General features: G+C 36.5%; 1 protein-coding gene and 1 long non-coding RNA gene across 2 annotated transcripts in view; both read right to left on the bottom strand.

Moving 5' to 3' along the window:
- LOC141350479 (exostosin-1) overlaps positions 1 to 19,996 on the bottom strand; it is a 412,075-nt gene that overhangs the window by 205,082 nt on the left and 186,997 nt on the right. The window lies entirely within an intron of this gene.
- Positions 1,227 to 4,209, bottom strand: LOC141350480 (uncharacterized). Its single transcript, XR_012358551.1, has 3 exons — positions 3,991 to 4,209; positions 1,905 to 2,019; positions 1,227 to 1,764 (listed from the first exon to the last, which is right to left on the bottom strand). It is a non-coding gene; the product is annotated as an uncharacterized lncRNA (long non-coding RNA).

Below are 19,996 nucleotides of genomic sequence, written 5' to 3'. Positions count from 1 at the left end.
CGTGGCATTCTCACTGATTGTTTACTCAACTGTTTTTCCTATTTTGTTACCATTGATGCTTCGGTTTATGGTTAGATTTACAAAAAAATAACATCCTTACCCAAACCCAACTCTAACCCCACCACCAGGCGACAATTGTTTAAAGTTTAGAAAATATAAAAGGATACATTAGAAAAAATAGTATAAACAAAGAGTTAAAGTGACATACTAACGCAAACACCAAATCTAACCCTAAACCGAAGTGACAATGATTTGAAAATAGGAAAAAGCAGTTGAGTAGCCAATACGTGAGAATGCCACGGAAAAGAAAGTCTGTGGCAGGGCCACAGAAAAATGCGGATATCCGTGAGAATGCCACGGAAAAATTAGCAAAAAATTCTGTGATTATCCCACGGATCTTTGTGAGATCATGTTGATCCCACTATACCTGGACAACTTATGATTCACTAAATGTTTGTGTTGTTTACATTATATGCACTTACATGATGATTGCCAAAAAACACAGAAACTTGATGCAGTTTTACTTACCGCCTGCGACTCATAACCCGGTTGGGACCGCCCCAATAAAATCAATATGGGGTCACTGATACGTAACAGGGTACCCATATTCGAAAAAAAAACTTGTAGGAAAAAGGATGCGCGAGTTTGGCCCAGACATACTCCATCACATGCTCAACTGCTTTTTTGACACTTTGCCCATTTTAGTATGAGAATTACAACTCTTAAACTGTGTTCATAATTCACAATGCATGAAATAGCATTAAACTGGCCCATTTCCATACCCTTACCTCCTAAAACACAACATGTCTGAAATCCAGTAAGGATTACGTATATGCACAGCAAAATCACTGGTGTTAAAATAACACCCACGGTGTCAAATTTAACACTGGCAAAGTGTGTATATGTGTCCACACTACACTGTGTTAATTTAGTCAAAAGTGTAGTGTTAATTTGCCAACACCCATTAAATGTTAATTCAACACTCAATATTGTTAAATTTTACACTTTGTTCAACACTATTCATTGTTGTTTCCACACTACACTGGCGTTGGCACAGAAATACAGTGTTAAAAATTAACACTCCTAATTTAAGGTCAACACCAGTGTAATGTGAATTCAACAATGTTAAGTGTTAAAATACTGTTTAATAGCCACTTTTTTTGCTAATGGGTTGTTTCTATAAAAGAAAAATGACAAGAAATATTGCAAAACCTCTTTTTATTAAAGTACATCACATTCAATATTTACATTGATACACACAACACTTTGCATTTAACACTGCTTAATTAAATACCTCAGCTACAATTAGAAACAGAACACAGTATGGAATAATGAAAGTTATCTTATACCACAGCGCAGTGACATGAAAACCACTTATTATAAGGTCTTTAATAAATCAAATGAGAGTTAAAAACAATTAGCCACCCTACTCAAAACTTGAATATTAAAATACACTGCAATTACCTTACTGGCAGGCAGAAATGCTTATCCTTCACAATACTAAAGATTTTTCCATAACAAAACAGACATTTCAATTCAAAAGACTTTACATTTTTCTTAAATACGTTCCAACCTGGTATTTAGTTCTGTAGTTGTTTTACTCATGATGTAGTGGGAGGCTGCATCAGTGGTCTTCATCATGCAGGGAATGGCTTTTTGGTCCAGAATGATGCAAAAACTCTGGATGCAACTTCTGTTCCCAACGCAGAGCAGGCAGGGCTGTGCTGATTCATCCCCCTCAAAGCATGGATTGATGCTCATCACCTAAAAGTGTTTTAAAAGAGTGTATTTGATGAATGTATTTGATGTGTATTTATGAACTTGTATGCATTTACATGGGGTGAACAATGCAAGCAAACGAACTGCTGAATAAATAACTAGAACAAAATACCAAAAAAACTTACACAGCACAATCAGTAGCTTCAGTTGCACATTGACCCTCTCCAGTCTTTCTTCCTTTCACAAATGAAGGCAAGAAGTGAATGAGCCAGGGAAGAGCTGCCACATCACTGTCCCATCCTAGCAAAACAGAATTTAAACACCATCAGAGGTGTAAAGTACTTAAGTAAATGTACTTCGTTACTGTACTTAAGTATTTTTTGGGCTACTTTGTACTTGTACTGAGTATCAAAAATATAAGCAACTTTTACTCTCTACTCAATTACATTTTTGATTGGGTATTTGTACTCTTTACTCCACTACATTTGAAATGACACTTAACGTTACTCGCTACATTGTTTATTCGTCAAATAAAAACGAGACGAAAGTGTCAGAGGGTGATGATGGATAGAATCTGTGGTTGCGAGGTACTACGCACACACACAACTGAGGGACCTCATGTGGTGCCACGCAGGGCAATCGTATGAAATCAAAGTACTGCGAGAGCGAATCAAATGCATATGGAGAAGTCTGGTCTCGCGGTACTTTGATGTCAAACGCTGAATGGCTTGCATTGAGCCACCGTAGCGGGACATCTGCGTGCTGCGTATGTCATAAACTGTAGAGAAAAGTTAGCGTCTTATCTGAGAGAAGAGATAAAGCGCAAACATATGGATGCATATCACATTTGCTTCTGTCAAGGGACCCTTTGTTAAACATGTGATGCTGCAATCAAAACAAAAGTGAAGCGCGATTGCAGGAGGGCTATCCCGCACCTCAAAGGCAAGCACAAATGTTTTATATACTCTGATGCTACTTTATCAGCTAACCTGAGCTGGTTGATATAACTTACTATATAAGCCAAAATAAACCAGCGATGTCCTGTACTGATTGCCTGAATAACTTAAGTACATTATAAGATTGATAGTAAGTGTACAATTTCACTGTCCTCACATTTAATCAAGTATGCTGTAATGTGTTTACTGTAAAGAGGGATGCATGACTGAAGAAATGTAGTGCACTTAATGTGAGATAGTGGTGTTACGTCTACTACATGTGTTTTCAATTAATCTTTCAAATGAACAACTTCACGTTTTTAATATGCAAATTTCTGTTACTGTATATTAACTGTAACAACCTACTGGACTCTAATACTGGAATTTTTGATATATTTAGATAACTTTTTTAGGATTGGCCTATGTAAGAATATTTGGTAACACTTTACAATAAGGTTGATTAGTTAACATTAGTTAATGTATTAACTAACTTGAACAAACCATGAGCAATACATTTGTTACTGTATTTATTCATCTTTGTTAATGTTACTTAATAAAAAATTAAGCTTTAATTGTTCGTTCATGTTAGTTCAGAGTGCATTAACTAATGTTAACAAGATTTTAATAAAGTATTAGTAATTGTTGAAATTAACATTAACAAAGATTAATAAATGCTGTATAAGTGCAGTTCATTATTAGTTCATGTTAACTAATGTAGCTAACTAATGTTAACTAATGAACCTTATTGTAAAGTGTTACCATATTTATATAACAACAGTTAGGCTATATATTTGTCAGCATGGCACTAGACTAAAATTATATGGGTTTAAATTAAATTGAATGTAGACTAAAATCTCATGGCATTTAGTTGAATAAAATTAGACTAAAACCAAATGAATTCAGATGACAAAAATAACTAAAACTAAATTAAATGTTAGTCAAAAGACTATGACTATGTTTAATCTGTGTTTGATCTGCCAGGTCAAAATTTTGAGGTTTGATTTCTTTTCTATATTAGGAAATAAAACCTCATAAATAAACTTTCTTGGTTTTCACTGACCTACAATGTCTTTTTGTGTTGAGGACTAGTGCATCTTTGAGCCAACATTCAGTACGAGTAAAAATACTTAAGTACTTTTAAATTGGGTTACTTTAATACTTTTACTCAAGTTGTATTTAAATTGGTGACTTGTAACTTGTAGTGGAGTAATTTTTACAATAAGGAATCTGTACTTTTACTCAAGTATGGCTTTCAGCTACTCTTTACACCTCTGAACACCATGAGTATACAGTTAAACTTTAAAACCGTAAAAGTAGCAAACCCATGTACACTTACCATATTTAAACTACTGTTGACCAGACAGAGGGTCATCCATATCTTCATCAGGACGTAGTCTGCAATTATCCTTTAATTGTTGTATGTTGGCTATTCGGCAATACATCGCCTCAGCATATTTCTGCAGATTTTCAAAGACAAAAAGTGTCAAGAAAATACCAAAAAGGGTGCAGTTTTAACAGTTATTTGAATCAAAATCATCTCAGTATAACAAATCATGTTAGAGACAGTGTACAGTACTAATGTACTCTGTGTACTCGCATAACTAGTTGGTAAGCTGCTATCCTCCAAACTGGGTTAAGGAATAACAGTTCAGAATTCATGGGTATGCCGTATTCAAATATAGTCTGGTAGGGTCCTATCACAAAAAAAAATGACAATAAAGACTCTGAAAACTCAACATTGGTTCAAACATGTATAGCATACAGCGTCTATAGACAGACACAACTGCATGTTCAGCCTAAACATCACCTGTATGCCTTAGACAGTTCGGGCTTCCAAGTGACCTCCATGCAGATTAATTATCATAATCATTAATTATTCATGATCTCCCAGTGGACAGGCGGAGCTAAACCCTATCTGACATGGCAGGAAACACGACAGTCCTCATTAGAAATTTACAATCCAAAGGACGTGTAATATTTATGAAGGGCAATAGAGACACACAGAAGAACGAGACATCAACATCTCTCTCTTTCCGCGAGAACTCAGTCTAGTACTTTGATTGTTTGGTTTGTGAAACCAAACGCGCCTGGCTTGATGCCCAGTCAGTCAATGACTAAACAGGACGCATTTTTTGAACAGATTAACTTTCAAAGGAAAACTGGGTTGAGAATAGCTTCTAAAACATTGTACCTTCACATCGAATGATGTAAAAGAAATATTCAATTGCACTTTATGAATAGGTCCCGAGCACTGAAAGTGCATTATTATTTTATTTTTCAGATTTTTAGGTGTTTTGGAGCCTAAAAATGGGCTCTACAGTATCAAAATATATACAGTATCTGATACACACCTGAAAGTGCTGTATGAGGTGAGCATGTTGTGTGTGGGTGTACATAAATGTGTCTGTGTGCTACCCAGAATAATCGTATCCAGTGATCGGTGTGAAGAGAGGTTGTCATGGCGATTACATCAGTCAGTATGTTGACAGGATGTGAAGTTCATGTATCAGTAGTGAATGTTCTCTGGTTTACTCATCTTTCACTCTTATCTTTCCATCCACAAGCAAGAACATTTCTCATGTGTCTTACCACATTTACAGTGTTGGACGTGGCATACATATTCTCAGACTCACATTTCATGAAGATATTTTGTAAATTTCCTACAGCAAACATATCAAAACTTTATTTTTGTAAGTGGATGCAGTTATTAAGGACTTTATTTGGACAACTTTTAAGGCTTTCAGATTTTTTAAATATTTTGATTTTTTAAACCTTCAGAGTCAAGATTTTTAACCCAAGAACCCTTCTCTTAGCATTAATTAACATTGACCAAATTTAACCAGTGGGTTCTCTAGGGCTTCACCAAATAATTTCCTTACAGACCACACATTAACCGAAAGCTTATTTTATACAACTGTCATACATCCAGATATCAGATGTCTCCGGGCCAGATTCACAACGGATCAGCACCAGAGCTGCTGACTTTGACGTGGATCAGATGCGGACTCGGCCCGGAGTTGTCTGTTAAAAATTACCCCTATGACTGCTTTTGTAGTCCAGGGTTTCATATGAAGAGTTTGGTTCCAAAACGCAATAAATCCATTTTGACTAATTTGGGTAAAAATGTGTTTTCTATACCAAGAAAGTGACAAGATGAAAACCCCAATATTCTGTTACAAACTTTTGTTTGTTTAGGTGATTTCAAATATCAACATTGGCTTTCAAACATCATGGACTCCGCCTTTAATCAAAACACCATGAAGAAAACTAAGATTCCGTGTATTCAACGCGCCGCCATTGTTTGTTTACATTGCGTGGAATGGTGCGCTGTGATTTGTTGAGCGGATTTATTGCATTCTGCAGAAAAGGAGGAGTGGCGTTTATCTCATTTTGGGATAAAATGGAGAAAAGATGAAAGAATAATATTGGATATTGCGTAAAATTAAGAATTTACTTTTAAATACTGACCATATACAATACTGATTTTGGCAGAACTCATTTTTTTTTTAAGGTTTTATAGTGTTTTGGAACCAAACTCTTCATATTATATTCTTTCATTAGAAAACAAAAATTTTACTTTACTGGACGATGTTCACAAAATAATTAGGAAAAAGCAGCCAATAAGATCTCGTAATAGATGGAAATTCCCTCAGTGCTGTTTAAAAGCATTTCAGGGTAAGACCACTGCTTGATAAAATTATGATAATTGTTTAACAGTTTGATCCGTGTTCTTTTTGTATTATTTTTATATTATTTCATTTAATATTATTTTTTAAAATGTTTTAATGTTGTGTTTAAATGTAGTGTCTTATGGAAATGTGTTTTTGGCAATGTTTTTAGAAACCAGTGTTTAATAAATAGCTTTTATAAACTCTAGTGATGGTCTTTCATTATTAATTATTGATTAGCTAATGTTTTGCAAATATATCATTATGTTGTGACTTTACTTGTTGAGGCACATCATTATTAACTCATTATTTAGTAATAGTATTAATTAACACACTACTAATGCTGTAATTATTAATATATTAATGCATATTAGTTTACCTGTATTATCTGGAAGTTTATTGTGGTAATTAACAAATTAATTAACACTATTAGTTAATAAAAGAAGTGATGATGGAATTAATTCACAATTACATATTTAATTAATAATAATTCATATGAACTAATCTATTAATCAGACAGACTCTTCATTAGTTGCTAATGAGGCAATCATTAATGAATAGCTAATGAATAGCTTAGATAATCATTAGTAATACATTAATTCACTATTATCTGTGCATTAGTTAAGCATGAATTCATGATTATTAGTGCACCCTTATTGTAAAGTGTTACCCAATTATTTCAGCTTTTTGCTCAAAATTTTATATTTTTTGAAGATACCCATATATGATCCAATTACAAACTGATTATTTGGTTGCATGTATACTTACCTACTGACAAAACAATATTGACTCAACTAATGTTGTGAGTTTGTGAAGAATCTAGAAACCTGAACACTGGACAATATTTTTAACACATTTTATGCATCATCAACCACACCGTGTTGTTTTCCATGCAAGACATAAAACAGTTTGACAGAATGATTGTATATCAAGTGTACATTTGTACAACTGTACTCTGTTTGATATTCTATCATTCCAGTAACACAGATATTTCCTATACACCAGTGTTTCTCAACAAGGGGTCATATATTAAGTCATCATTTTAGGTCATCTCGAGGCCCCCTTAAAAGTTTATTGAGGTCCCAAAATAGAAAATGTGGAAAAGATCAACCTAGTAACTTAGATTTGGTAAACCATTCTTTGCAAACATGTGAAATAATAGGTTGTTGAAATTTTGCTCCCCTTGTGATGTCAGAAGGGGATCTTATTACAATAATACCGCCCCTTAATCTGCACTATTCAACAACGGCACTGCCATTTAGTGCAGAGAGAAAGAGAGAATAATTGACAGCACAATTGAGTTTCAATTTCAACAAATCACCATTATGACGATCAGTGTTTGCATTTCATCGGCTCATTTGCATTAAAAGGACACACCCAAAAAAAGGGCACATTTTTGCTCACACCTACAAAGTGGCAATTTTAACATGCTATAATAAATTATCTGTGGGGTGTTTCAAGCTAAAACTTTACATGCACACTCCGGGACACCAAAGATTTATTTTACTTTTTAAAAAAGTAAAAATGAAAAAAGTGAAATACTCAAGTAACTAAAATCAAGATATTTCTTAGTGTTCAGTTATTTTGTAATGAAAATACAATCTGTCGAGTTATGCCAAGCTCTAGAGATTTATTGCGTAGAAAATATGAGTCAAGGGCCTTCAAATTTTTGAGTGAACAATAGGGGGGCCTTGAATTGGAAAAGGGTGAAAACCACTGCTATACACTCTTAAAAATAAATCTGCCATGGCCGCAGAAAAAACAAACATTTTGGCTGTATTCATATACACTATAAATTCTGCTGGGTTATTTTTACCCCAATGCTGGGTAAATATTGGACAGAACACATGTTGGGTTATAAATGAACATATGCTGGGTTGTTGTTAAAGGTATAGCGGAAGATTTTCTTTTTCCGGGTGGATCATCAAGACTATTGGTCATCCCAGTTGTCAATCATCCTGATGATATGTTGACGTAAGGCCGTTGTACGTGCTCGTCCCTAGGTTCGCTTTCTGCAAATGCCCACTTTCAGGTGTACATGTGTGGTGGGCTACGGTTTCAGCCATACGTTGAAGCTCGCGTTCTCACCGTGTTTTCTCAAAATGTCTGAGGGTCGTAAGAGAAAAGGTGTCTATGAATTGTATGACAATAAGAGAAAGGCCTCTGAAGAAAGAAACAAGACCAGAGTGTTTTTGGGAGAATATTTAATACAGGTTGGGCTTGATGCCTCAGTCGCGAAGTTTCTACTCGACAGGTAAAGTTTGTCATGTTATTTGGAGAAATCCATTTAAAATCACTGTTGTAAATGTTGATGTAAGCAATGATTAGCGATGTTAGCCCTGGCACAAGTCACAAACCGCACAGACACGGTAAACATCTCAATGTATGAGCCATGCTGGCAGCAACTTGTAAACAGAGCGAAGAGAAGAGGCTCGTGCATGATCTCTCGTGCAATAGGCGTTCCCTCTCGGGAGCAGGTAGAGTGTTGCGCATGTGCATTTTTTTAAAAAGTGGAGGGGCGGATCTTTTCAAAAATTTGGGAAAATCTTCCACTATACCTTTAACCCAACAATGAGTTGAAACAACCCAGCAAAGGTTTATATATTAACCCAACATGTGTTCTGTATAATATTAACCAAGCATTAGGTTAAAATAACCCAGCTGAATTAATAGTATACTTTGACTGAATAATTCTTTGGGGAATCATAACTGGTATCACGTTTTATAGCAACTTTATTTTTAAGAGTGTAAAGTACAATAAATCCATAATATTTTGTCCCATAATGCATAATTCATTCTTAGTGTGTACACAGAGAGCTGTTAAATGACAGCGTGTCTTCACACCTAAAACATGTAGACCTCTGCGTTCTGTTTGAACCCGCTGCGCCGCACCTACTGAAGCTGTTTGAGCGCAATAACAGCCCCCTACTGTTACTCCATATGCAGAGCACTCAAATCCTAAATAACTGACGGGGGTGTGACAGCAATTAGAGAAGTCTGATCTGTTCATTCTCGATTCGATAAGTTTTACTACGGCGAAGCAGAGAGAAAACATGGACGATGAAACAAGCATCTTAGATCCTCTTTGACTTTTATTTCCAGACTAAACACTTAGCTCCTTGGTGACAAAGTTAACACTGTGGAAATATTTCCCATCTGCCTTTTTCTTCCCCATCCATTCTCTCTCTCTCTCTCTCTTGTCTATCTGCTTTAGACATAATCCATATGGTTTTAATGACCACAGTGCTTTCCATTGTTTGTGAATGTCAGCCCGTATTGATCAACTGGACCAAAGCCAGAACATTACTCATCACAAAAAATGCTATCCTGTTATCACTGGAATTGAAAAAACATGGCTTTCAGGAAGAGTAAGAGTAAGAGGGGATAGTAAAGGAAAAAAACATTCTCCTTTAAAACTTATACATCACTGACTTCACTTACACACCTCCAGAATTAAACCTCTCCGAATGTCTGAGTTATGGAGAGTTGATTTCAGTCTGTGATCTGAGATTTCTGCTGAGATATAGGCAAGCAATGCCGCTACAATTAAATAAGTAAACATGGTTATGCACCACTTATAACCAGGTCAGTTCAATCTAGTTTGAATTTGAATTAAACAATATAAATTGATTATATTGTGATATCTAACTGCAGTGACAACAAATGGAATACACAAATTATTTGTGTAAATCCAAAGCAGCTTTTGCTGTCAGCCCCTATGCCTCTTCTTAACTAATATTAATACACATTATAAAACGGTTAGTTTCAATCCTTGATTCTGATTGGTCAATAGGTGTGCTTTATTCAGCCGTTACTTATTCACCTCGTACCTTATTGCTTACATAAAATATAAATCAATGGTCTATTGTGATTTTGTCCACTGTGATTGGATGGCCGAGTAAGAAGTGACATTGACGAGCTGAGCGTTTCACCCAAAGTACAACACTTTTCCGCCAAGTGCCGGCGCTCAGCGTGGAAAAAACCCAGCTGCTAGCGTTTTTGAAAAGCGCAGCCCTTACATTGGTAACAATTGAAAACATACGCCGGCCGCCGACATAAACACCTTGGTGTGCACGCTCACTTAGGGATATATCCCCATCTGGTGGTTTAGCATGCTCTTGACAGCGCTTTGTACGGGTTTTCATGTGTTTGTGTGGACGCTGAGATTTTTTTTACAAAGGAGACCGTGTATAAACAGTGTAACCATGTGTGGACTAGGCCAAAGTATATAGGTGTGTTTGAGATCATCCGGCGCTGCGCAGTCGGCGAGGTTTGCCGCTTGCAGTCGAGGGAGGAACTGAAGACGGAGCTGTCAAGCCGGACACCTGCTGCTTGCCGTAGTGACGTGTGCGCCGTGTTTCCTTGTTTTTATTCGCAAATGAAGTGAATTAGATGCTGAATTTGATAAAAACAAACCTTTTAATAAAAAGTTGCAACCAGAAACATTTTATATCGAATATTTTAATTGCTGCTTATCCTGTATACCCGGAAATAACGGGAAACAAGCCTATATTATTAAAATACCAATAGAGTTTGTTATTTTCATTTTTATTTTATTACACGACACAATATAACATATTTATTCATATTAAAGTGTTTTTTCCTGTTTTAAAACATGAATTTATAATGTTTATTAGTGGAACTAAAGGTTGGATTAAACTTAAGCGCACGTGATTGTTGTCATCAGTGAGGCGACCAATCACATAAAGCTGTTACGTCATTACAACTTCATGCAGCCGCTCTGAGCTAGCCGGCTACTCTCGAAACGCTCTCGCGGTACTTTAAAACCATATGACACAGTCACGTGCCTGCAGCGCCAGCTGAAGTCGGACAAAATTACTAACTGGAATGCATTGCTTCAAGTCAGCCACCGATCGGTCTGCGCAGCGCCGCCTGAAGTCGAACACACCTAACGCTACAGCTCATAACCACACCCAAATCACATCATTTGCTGAGCTACAAGGTCACATGTTAGACAGTTTTTTATTGTCTAACATTGTAACATTATTTACATATTTATGGTATGGAAACTCATAAAATTGATTACAGTTGCCATGAAATCATGGACATTTTTATTTTGACGTCAATATTAATGATAATAATAATAGTTATTGGGAATGCACAAAATTTATTTGCTGATACCGACACTCGATTACTTATTATGACATAAATACAGAACATTTCGCTTTTACTCGTTGTTTAATAATTAATAATAAGTATTAAGTCATGAAATCCTAGAAGTGCAGAGTGTACTGCAATTCTGTTTTTATTGTGACCCAAATAAAAAAAAAACCCACACAGGATGAGCTGATGTGCTGCCCCTTTTGATTGCCAGGATATCATCTGCCCTGATCGTTGGTTGTTGTAAACAACCGGCTGATGTCGGATAGTGTCTGATATCTGCTAAAATATCAATTAGAGACCGATATGTTCGAAAATGTTCTGTATTTATTGGTATCGATATATGTCAGCTGGGAATATAAATATTTGACACCAGCATTTTTATCAGTAACAGGATTTCTAAGTGGGCTATTGACACAAAATTTTCACCAGATGTTTCCATCAAGCCAAATATTGAATTTATACAAAGAAATCAGAACATTTAAGTATACAAGTTGAGTCATAATAAATAAAGTGAAATAATGTTTCCAGCTGTATCAGTGCATCCCTATTAATAATCATTTTAAGATGTTGCAAAGAAGAAAAAGTCTTTGCGGTCATTATATTGTGGAAATTAATTTAGCTAAACTTTGCCAACTGTAAAATATCACCTGTTAATAAAACAGAACATTAACCAAAATCACTGTTGGGTGCAGTGAGCAGTGGTAACCTTAACCCTTAACGGAGTAAATACTGTAAATGCATTTATTTCTTGATGCCATAGAGTGTGAAAAAGCTATATTTAAGATTATTACTAAAATAAATGAATGTGCAGAAAAGCAAACATTAATGATTGACTGCCAATTAAATGTGCGAAAAATAAAATGTTATTGTATATTATATTGACAATATTATATTCTTTATATTGAAAATATCCATCACATATTTATTTATTTAGCTTTTAAATCTATATAATCTCACAAATGTATACAGTATCCAGCAATTCTGAATGACTGTTGCCGGCTTGAGTAAACCTAAATACTAAAAGACATTTTCAGAAAAAATTCCACAGCATCTCGGTATGCAAATGTTTGAAAATAATTTATTAGACTCACTTGTCAGTTTAATAAGTGTGTCTTGTCATACTCATCCCTGCTGTTTCTCTTGCTCAGATTATAACATTCAGCAGCAGCAGGCAGAGTGTTTGGGCCCCTGGGGGCCCTTGTGAGGAATGGAGAGGGACAGCGCTGAGAGGACGTCCTTGAGAACAGCACAGCTGTGTTAAAGAGGAAAATAAAAAGAGCTCATTGACTCCATCACCACACACATCTGCGTCCGGAAACAGGAAAAACAAGAATTTATAGAAGTTATTTTTCATATTATATTAAATGATATCCTGGCTCTTTTCACTTTATAATGGCATTGGATAGTGCCTCATTTCCAAAAGTTTCAAAAAGTTTCTTGAGGTTGCAAAACACAACAACGGCATAGCTTGATGATGCTGTAAAATAGGGTGAAATGATGGGAGTTGTCTTTACCTCCACTGCCGATGTAAATCAATTCAGTGGGACTCACTAATCATATTCATAGAAAACAATAAAAAATAAGTTACAAAGCTACAGAATGGCTTGAGAAGACAACAACAATGCTCACAGAGCAACTGGCGTATGACATCAAAGAACTGCAAGAGCGTTTCAACAACACTGCTTTTGTAAACGCTCTCGTAATACTTTGATATCATTCTCTGATTGATCTGTGCAGTACCGCATGCTGAAGTATTATTTGTAGTGTCTTGCATGCCACTCTTATTGTTTCTATCAAGCCACTGGGCTTACATTATAATGTAACGGCTATAAAACCGCCATTTATTACATCGTCATCCAAGGTAGTTGTTTGAGAGTCCTGCAGGATAGGTTACCATCCACAGAGCGGTCTGTGCAGCGCCACGATGCAGGAACATTTATTTCTACAGCAAATAAACCGATTATAAAGCGGGCATGATGCCATTGAAAGGCAATGAAGAAGAGACATTACAGTAGTTATAATAGTGACTTTTTCTGGATTCAGACATTTGGGATGAAGAAAATACACCAAGGCTTAGCTAAAGCCTTAGTTAAATTAAGATGTTAAAGCATTTTTTCTAAATCAATGCCTTGAAAAATACATTACTGGTGGGCATCTGAGACAAATCAATGGCACTGGCACATTTTAAGATCTGTCAGTGCAAGTTATTTTCAGTTGAGGCAGCTCAAACATGTATTTTAGTCAAGGACTAGCCTTAAGCCTGTCTGTGAAACCAGGGATAAGTAAACAAAATATATAACACTGTACTGGTGATTTTTTTTAAATCCGAAATCTTACATATTACGCCTTTAATGGAAATAGAGAAGGGGATTTTCCAATGCATTGAGCATCTCCTCAGTACTACACAGCTTCTGAAAGTCAGCTAATATTGCATGGATCCAGCACGATCTTGTGTTAAAGTCCTGAAATCACTCACTTTTTAAAGTTATAGGTACACATTATTTTAATAGTCCACTTTAGACTTTACACTAACTAAAAGTAACTTTGCAACTATCGGCTATGTCAACTAACTAGAGTATTATGCTGAGTTTACACCAACCGCGTTTCAGGCATCAAAATCACGTCTACCGCGCCTAGTTTGCCGCTTGAACAGTTTTAATGCATTCGCGCATGTAGAGTGAAATAGACCTGCGGAAAAAGCAAGCATTTGACGCACGTCAGAGGCAAACTCCGCTTCTTGTGGGAGGGGCAAGTGCTATGCGGTTGTCTGTTTGCAAGATGACTGATGTTGATTGTACATTTATCGAGAGAGTTACCAGTTTGTATTTGGTAACCTTACTATAGGGGGAAAATAAACGGCACGGGTCGATAAAAGTGTATTACAACTTACCAGGTTGCCCAATGTCCTCACTGACACTCTTCCAAGTGAGGTCCTTTTTATTTTTGTCTCTATAGAAATAAGAACGTGTCGTAAAGCTCCAGGTGCTTACGGACAATATCAAGCATTCCTTCTGGTTGAATGAGTGACTCCGGGTGGGGCTGCCACCACAGCAGCAAGCAGGCTCCTGATTGGTTAACGCGGCACGAAATTCCAACAAAGTTAACATTTTTCAACTCGAGCGTCAGCCGCAAATTCGCATGAACCGCAAAATGCACAAAAAGGACCATTCGCGCATGCCGCGCCAAACGCCTCTTCCAGGCCGTGCGACCTCCAGACGCGCGTCAATGTCAACATTGACTTAACATTGAAATCACTCGCGCTTCACGCCTCTACCGCTGTTGGTGTAAACGTAGCATTAGGGTTAGCAGAATAATTTGAGATGTAGTGGCACAATTACTTTAATGTCTGTTGGGGGATTATCATAATAATGTAAAAAAAAATTATAATGCTACGAATAAATGTTGCAAATACATCTTCACTGTACACTTCAGCATCTATGTAAACGTACATTAAAGTACATTTTGTGTTTTTGAAAGTTACGTTTTTTTATATATTAATACAAATGTCCTACACTTTTAACATGGTTAGCACAACATCCATACTATTAACACATTTCTTGTTGCTTCAACACAAAATGCATACAATTAACACAATTTTAAAATACCTGAACTTGTCAAATTTACAAATGCTTTTACACAGCACGTCAAAACAGATAACATCATTCGCTAAACCTGACTTATAGGCTAAAGTCTGCTGTTCATATGATGAATTGAAACACAAATATATCCCCTGTATTTTATTCCATTGGGAATAAACCAGGACCACCAGGACAAGGGAGAGGTTTCCTCCAGGCCTTCCTGGATGCAATGGATGGTGCATTCCCAACCATTACAACTGAACACTGTCAGGGGTGGATAAGACATGGCAAAGGATTCGTCCCAAGATGCCTTGCAAGAGAAGATATCAGGTGTGAAAACATTTGGCCAAATAGAAAGGCTATAGATTAAATGACAAGATTTTCTTTTTTACTGTATTCTTCTGTGGCTTTATCTGTTTGAAATTTTTATATTTTACATAATACTGGAAAGCATGAAATGAACAGTTTTGCCAGTTGTGTGTTGTAGGCGTGTTGGTGCGTTAAGAGTTTGGGAAAATTGTTAAAAGTATCGAAAAAACTGACAGCAATTGTAAAAAACTGTAACAGTGAGACCAGGCTGGTGTGTGTGTGTGCTTGTGTGTGGATAAAAGAAAGAGAGAAAGGGACGTGTCTCATTAAACAGATGTCTTTTGAGAGATAATACACCTGTGTAAGTGTTTAAGGGTTCGGTTACATGTATTCAACTGTGTTTACAAGCCACTTGAGTATGAACCAGACCAATAGCTCAAGAAACACTTGTGAGAACTTAATGACGCATGAGTGTAAATGTGTTTGAGCTTTTCCCTGTGTGTGTCTCTGTGTTAAGTTAAAAGCCTGAGCGCCTTAACCAGTGATCTCCAACATGGTGCATGCGTAGCCTCAATTTTAATATTTATTTATTACCTTATTTTTATATTCGATTTGCTTTTTTTATGTATGTTAACATCTTAAACAATGATAAAACAGCAAGTAAAACAAAACAGATTTGTGTAGACATTATTAAAAAAGTAGGCCTCCAGATAGTTTTATAGTCCATTATGGAAGCCCTTGCTCACAAAAAAAAGTTAGAGACCCCTGGACTAAACTATATCAAGAATGTGTGCAAGTAGTAATTTGCGCTGACGTGAAAATGCATTATGCTTGTCAGCATGCAATCTATTGTATGTTATAATAACCAATTTGCTGTGTGTGTGTGCGTGTGTGTCAGATGGATAAGGCTTTTAGGTGATGTAGGTCTGATCTGCTTCAGTCAAACCTAAACAAGATGCCACTAAGCCTTTGTGTGGGTAACAAATTTTGATATCAGGTTAAAAAAACAAGATTTTTACATAAATATCTAAAATTGTTTGCCACAATTCATTCACCCTAAATTAAAGCAAGACCTTCACAGCATGACAGAGACCAGCTCAGACACATCCGTTTACTCAAATGCATCGATTTCACATTGACAAACATCAGCCACAGTGACAGATCAGTTATGCAGTGAATTGTTTGATGGTTTATAATGATGATAATTGCAGAGGTGGTTTGTTTAATTAACTTAAGTTGGCTAATTCATATCAATCCATACGAAGTTAATTGTGAAATATCGTAAGATTCTCATGAAAAAAACAACGACATCGAAACCGAACCCCTAACCCCAGCGTCACAGGGGTCAAGGCAAATCGTACCAAAACTCACAAATGTGGTCATATGAATTAATACGAATTAGCCAACCCGTAAAATATTTACAAATTCTCGTGAGATAGAGTTGGTCAAGATCGCTCTAATCTGAAATTGCTTAAAGCAACACCAAAGAGTTTTTTTACCTTAACGTTTCCAAAACAGTTTTAGTCGTTCATCCACTCGAAACAGGGTGAACGGCACTTTCACATTCGCTTTGCAGGCCTCTATTGGCCAAAACCGCACTAAAGAAGTTTCCAACCGTCGGGTCGCGGTCCTGTAGTTCGAGTGAAAGCTACAAAAACTTGCTTTACGGCAGACCTACAATCCAATCAGAGCCAGCTATGCTGCAGTATTTATGACAGTGGTAATGAACAGTTATGCTTCTAATGTAGGGGGAGCAAAGAGCAATAAGTCTTTAGTGTTCCTTAAAAAAGTAAAAAAAATTGCACTTTTTATTTTATGCAATATGCAATTTGTTTTAGGTATGGATGTTAAAATTATTATTTTGCACAAAATAGAGGAGACAATTACATGTCTTTGGATACTTTAGCTAATGTGCTGTGTTGAGCTAACCCTGAGATTTAGCCAACATTAGCACACATGTCAGTTTGGGGCAAGTTGTCTCAATGACTTTGACTCAAATAGTTAATCCCAAATCATTCTAAACCTCGAGTTAACGGAATCCTGGGTTATCTGTTTCACACTGTTCATACTTAAAGGAATAGTCTACTCATTTTTAATATTAAAATATGTTATTACCTTAACTAAGAATTGTTGATACATCCCTCTATCATCTGTGTGTGTGCACGTAAGCGCTGGAGCGCGCTGCGACGCTACAATAGCATTTAGCTTAGCCCCATTCATTCAATGGTACCATTTAGAGATAAAGTTAGAAGTGACCAAACACATCAACGTTTTTCCTATTTAAGACGAGTAGTTATACGAGCAAGTTTGGTGGTACAAAATAAAACGTAGCGCTTTTCTAAGCGGATTTAAAAGAGGAACTATATTTTATGGTGTAATAGCACTTTTGGGAGTACTTGGACTCGCCTGAAAAGTCCGCTCCCCTTATCCCTCTCATAATGGGAGAGGGAGGGTGTTACTGCCCTGAGTCGAAGTACTCACAAAAGTGCTATTACGCCATAAAATATAGTTCCTCTTTTAAATCTGCTTAGAAAAGCGCTACGTTTTATTTTGTACCACCAAACTTGCTCGTATAACTACTCGTCTTAAATAGGAAAAACGTTGATGTGTTTGGTCACTTCTAACTTTATCTCTGTTTGATACCATTGAATGAATGGGGCTAAGCTAAATGCTATCGAAGCGTCGCAGCGCGCTCCAGCGCTTACGTGCACGCACACAGATGATAGAGGGATGTATCAACACTTCTTAGTTAAGGTAATAACATATTTTAATATTGAAAATGAGTAGACTATTCCTTTAACCAGGGGTTAAAAGATAACCCTGGGTATTCTTAATATGTTTCACACTGTGCATTCCTACTGTAAATCTAGGTCAGGTGTCTGAAACCCTGTTCATACATCTGTCTGTAATTATCAAGCAACCCTGAACACCTTAGGGTTTTCTTTATTATTCTTTATGCCATTCCAGCATCTGTGGCTATATTCATGATGAGAACTGTTAATTCATACACATGTTTTATTCAGACAAGTTGATCCATACACAGGTTGGGGGAGGGACAATTTGGCATCTCCAATTTGCCACACATAAAGGTCACCTGACCTAGCTGCCTTATGGCTTTCACACTAAGTTTAACCCTGGGTTGTCTTTGTTCTAAACCCTGCTTTTAACCCTGGGTTAAGAAGCCTTTCACACTTGTAATTTAAAAGCAGGGTTATCCCTGAAATTAACCCCGCAGGGGAAGCAAGGTTATAATTTTATGACTCAATGCTTAGCAACGGACAGCCAATCAGAAACTGAAGTACACTTCGTAATGAGATAAGAAATATAAATGTAATAAATACAACATATGTGCCCAAGACTTCCTTCTTTCATTTGGTATTAGATTTATACCATTGTGATGTATGGTGCTCAGTAAATGTTAGACAGTGTGAAAGTGTGACAACTTGTCCCGCTCTCTCCTACTCACAGCACGTATTATAACATTATTCAAATACTTCCACCTAAAATCCGCTTAATCCCGGCATCAAATCATTCAAAAATACCACTTTGTTGTAAGAATGAAGAGTCTGATAAAAAAGCTCATTTACAATAAAACATGTCAGACGCACTTAGAGGGTTTTGCATCTGAGTTCTTCATAATACAAAATACAACAGGCAGTAGAGACTGTGAAATGCTTTTTAAATGTTTAAAGTATTTAGTTCAAATAAATGATTAAATATATTTTATGTCATTTTTGAGTATGTGCAGATATCATAGCATCATGCTTAAATCGTGGCACAGATGCTCAAAACTTTTTGCTATTACATTTTAACAGTAAAGGAGTTATCATCAGCGTGACAATACAGCAAGTTTCATACAGTACGTGTTGAATACAACTGATTGTAATATTGATTGTGGCTTGGACAAGAAGCCAATATTACACTGTCTGTACTGAGCACCTTAAGCACACAATACATACAGTGACACAAACACACGTTTTGATTGAACTTAACTAAATATTGCTAACGCTTGCATTTTTCAAAACAATAGTGGGGTAGGCTGGAGCTTAAGAGGGGGTTACATGACAGTTTAAGTGAGAACTAAGCACGGGTAATTCCAGATCCACTCTCAAGGACAACATCCAGAAGTGTCTCAGTGTGATGACAGCTAATGAATCTTTACACGGTCAATTTTGTCCCGGGTTCACTGAATTCAAACTGCACTGTTACTACACAAGTTGAGCATACATCATGTTCAAACACACACACGATACTTGAGAGAGCGAGCGAGCGGGAAAGAGAGAGAGAAGCCTGAAGTCCACGCTGAGGAGAGAAACATGATGCTGTCTCTGTGCCATCAAATCGATTGTGTCGCAATTAAAGGAAATATGGGAAGGAATACATGAAAGAATGAAAGGGAATGTTTTTTCTCTCTATCTCTCTCAGTTGGACTGTCAATATTTTCTGTTTTGTCTTTACTGCTGATCTGTTTACAGCATTGGTTAAAGGACAAGTTCGGCATTTTACACTTAAAGCCCGGTTTTCAGATTGTTTATGATGAAATAGTACGGTTTTGACTGAAATTTCTGAAATTTTGTGTCTGACGACGAACAGGTCGCGCACATATAATGGTGGTTACATGTGAAGTTTTGCTTTTAGTTAAAAGATTAGTAAATTCATATCC

Source organism: Misgurnus anguillicaudatus, chromosome 18 (genome assembly GCF_027580225.2).
Source record: "Misgurnus anguillicaudatus chromosome 18, ASM2758022v2, whole genome shotgun sequence".
NCBI lineage: Eukaryota > Metazoa > Chordata > Actinopteri > Cypriniformes > Cobitidae > Misgurnus > Misgurnus anguillicaudatus.
This window is presented reverse-complemented; position numbering and strand designations above follow the sequence as displayed.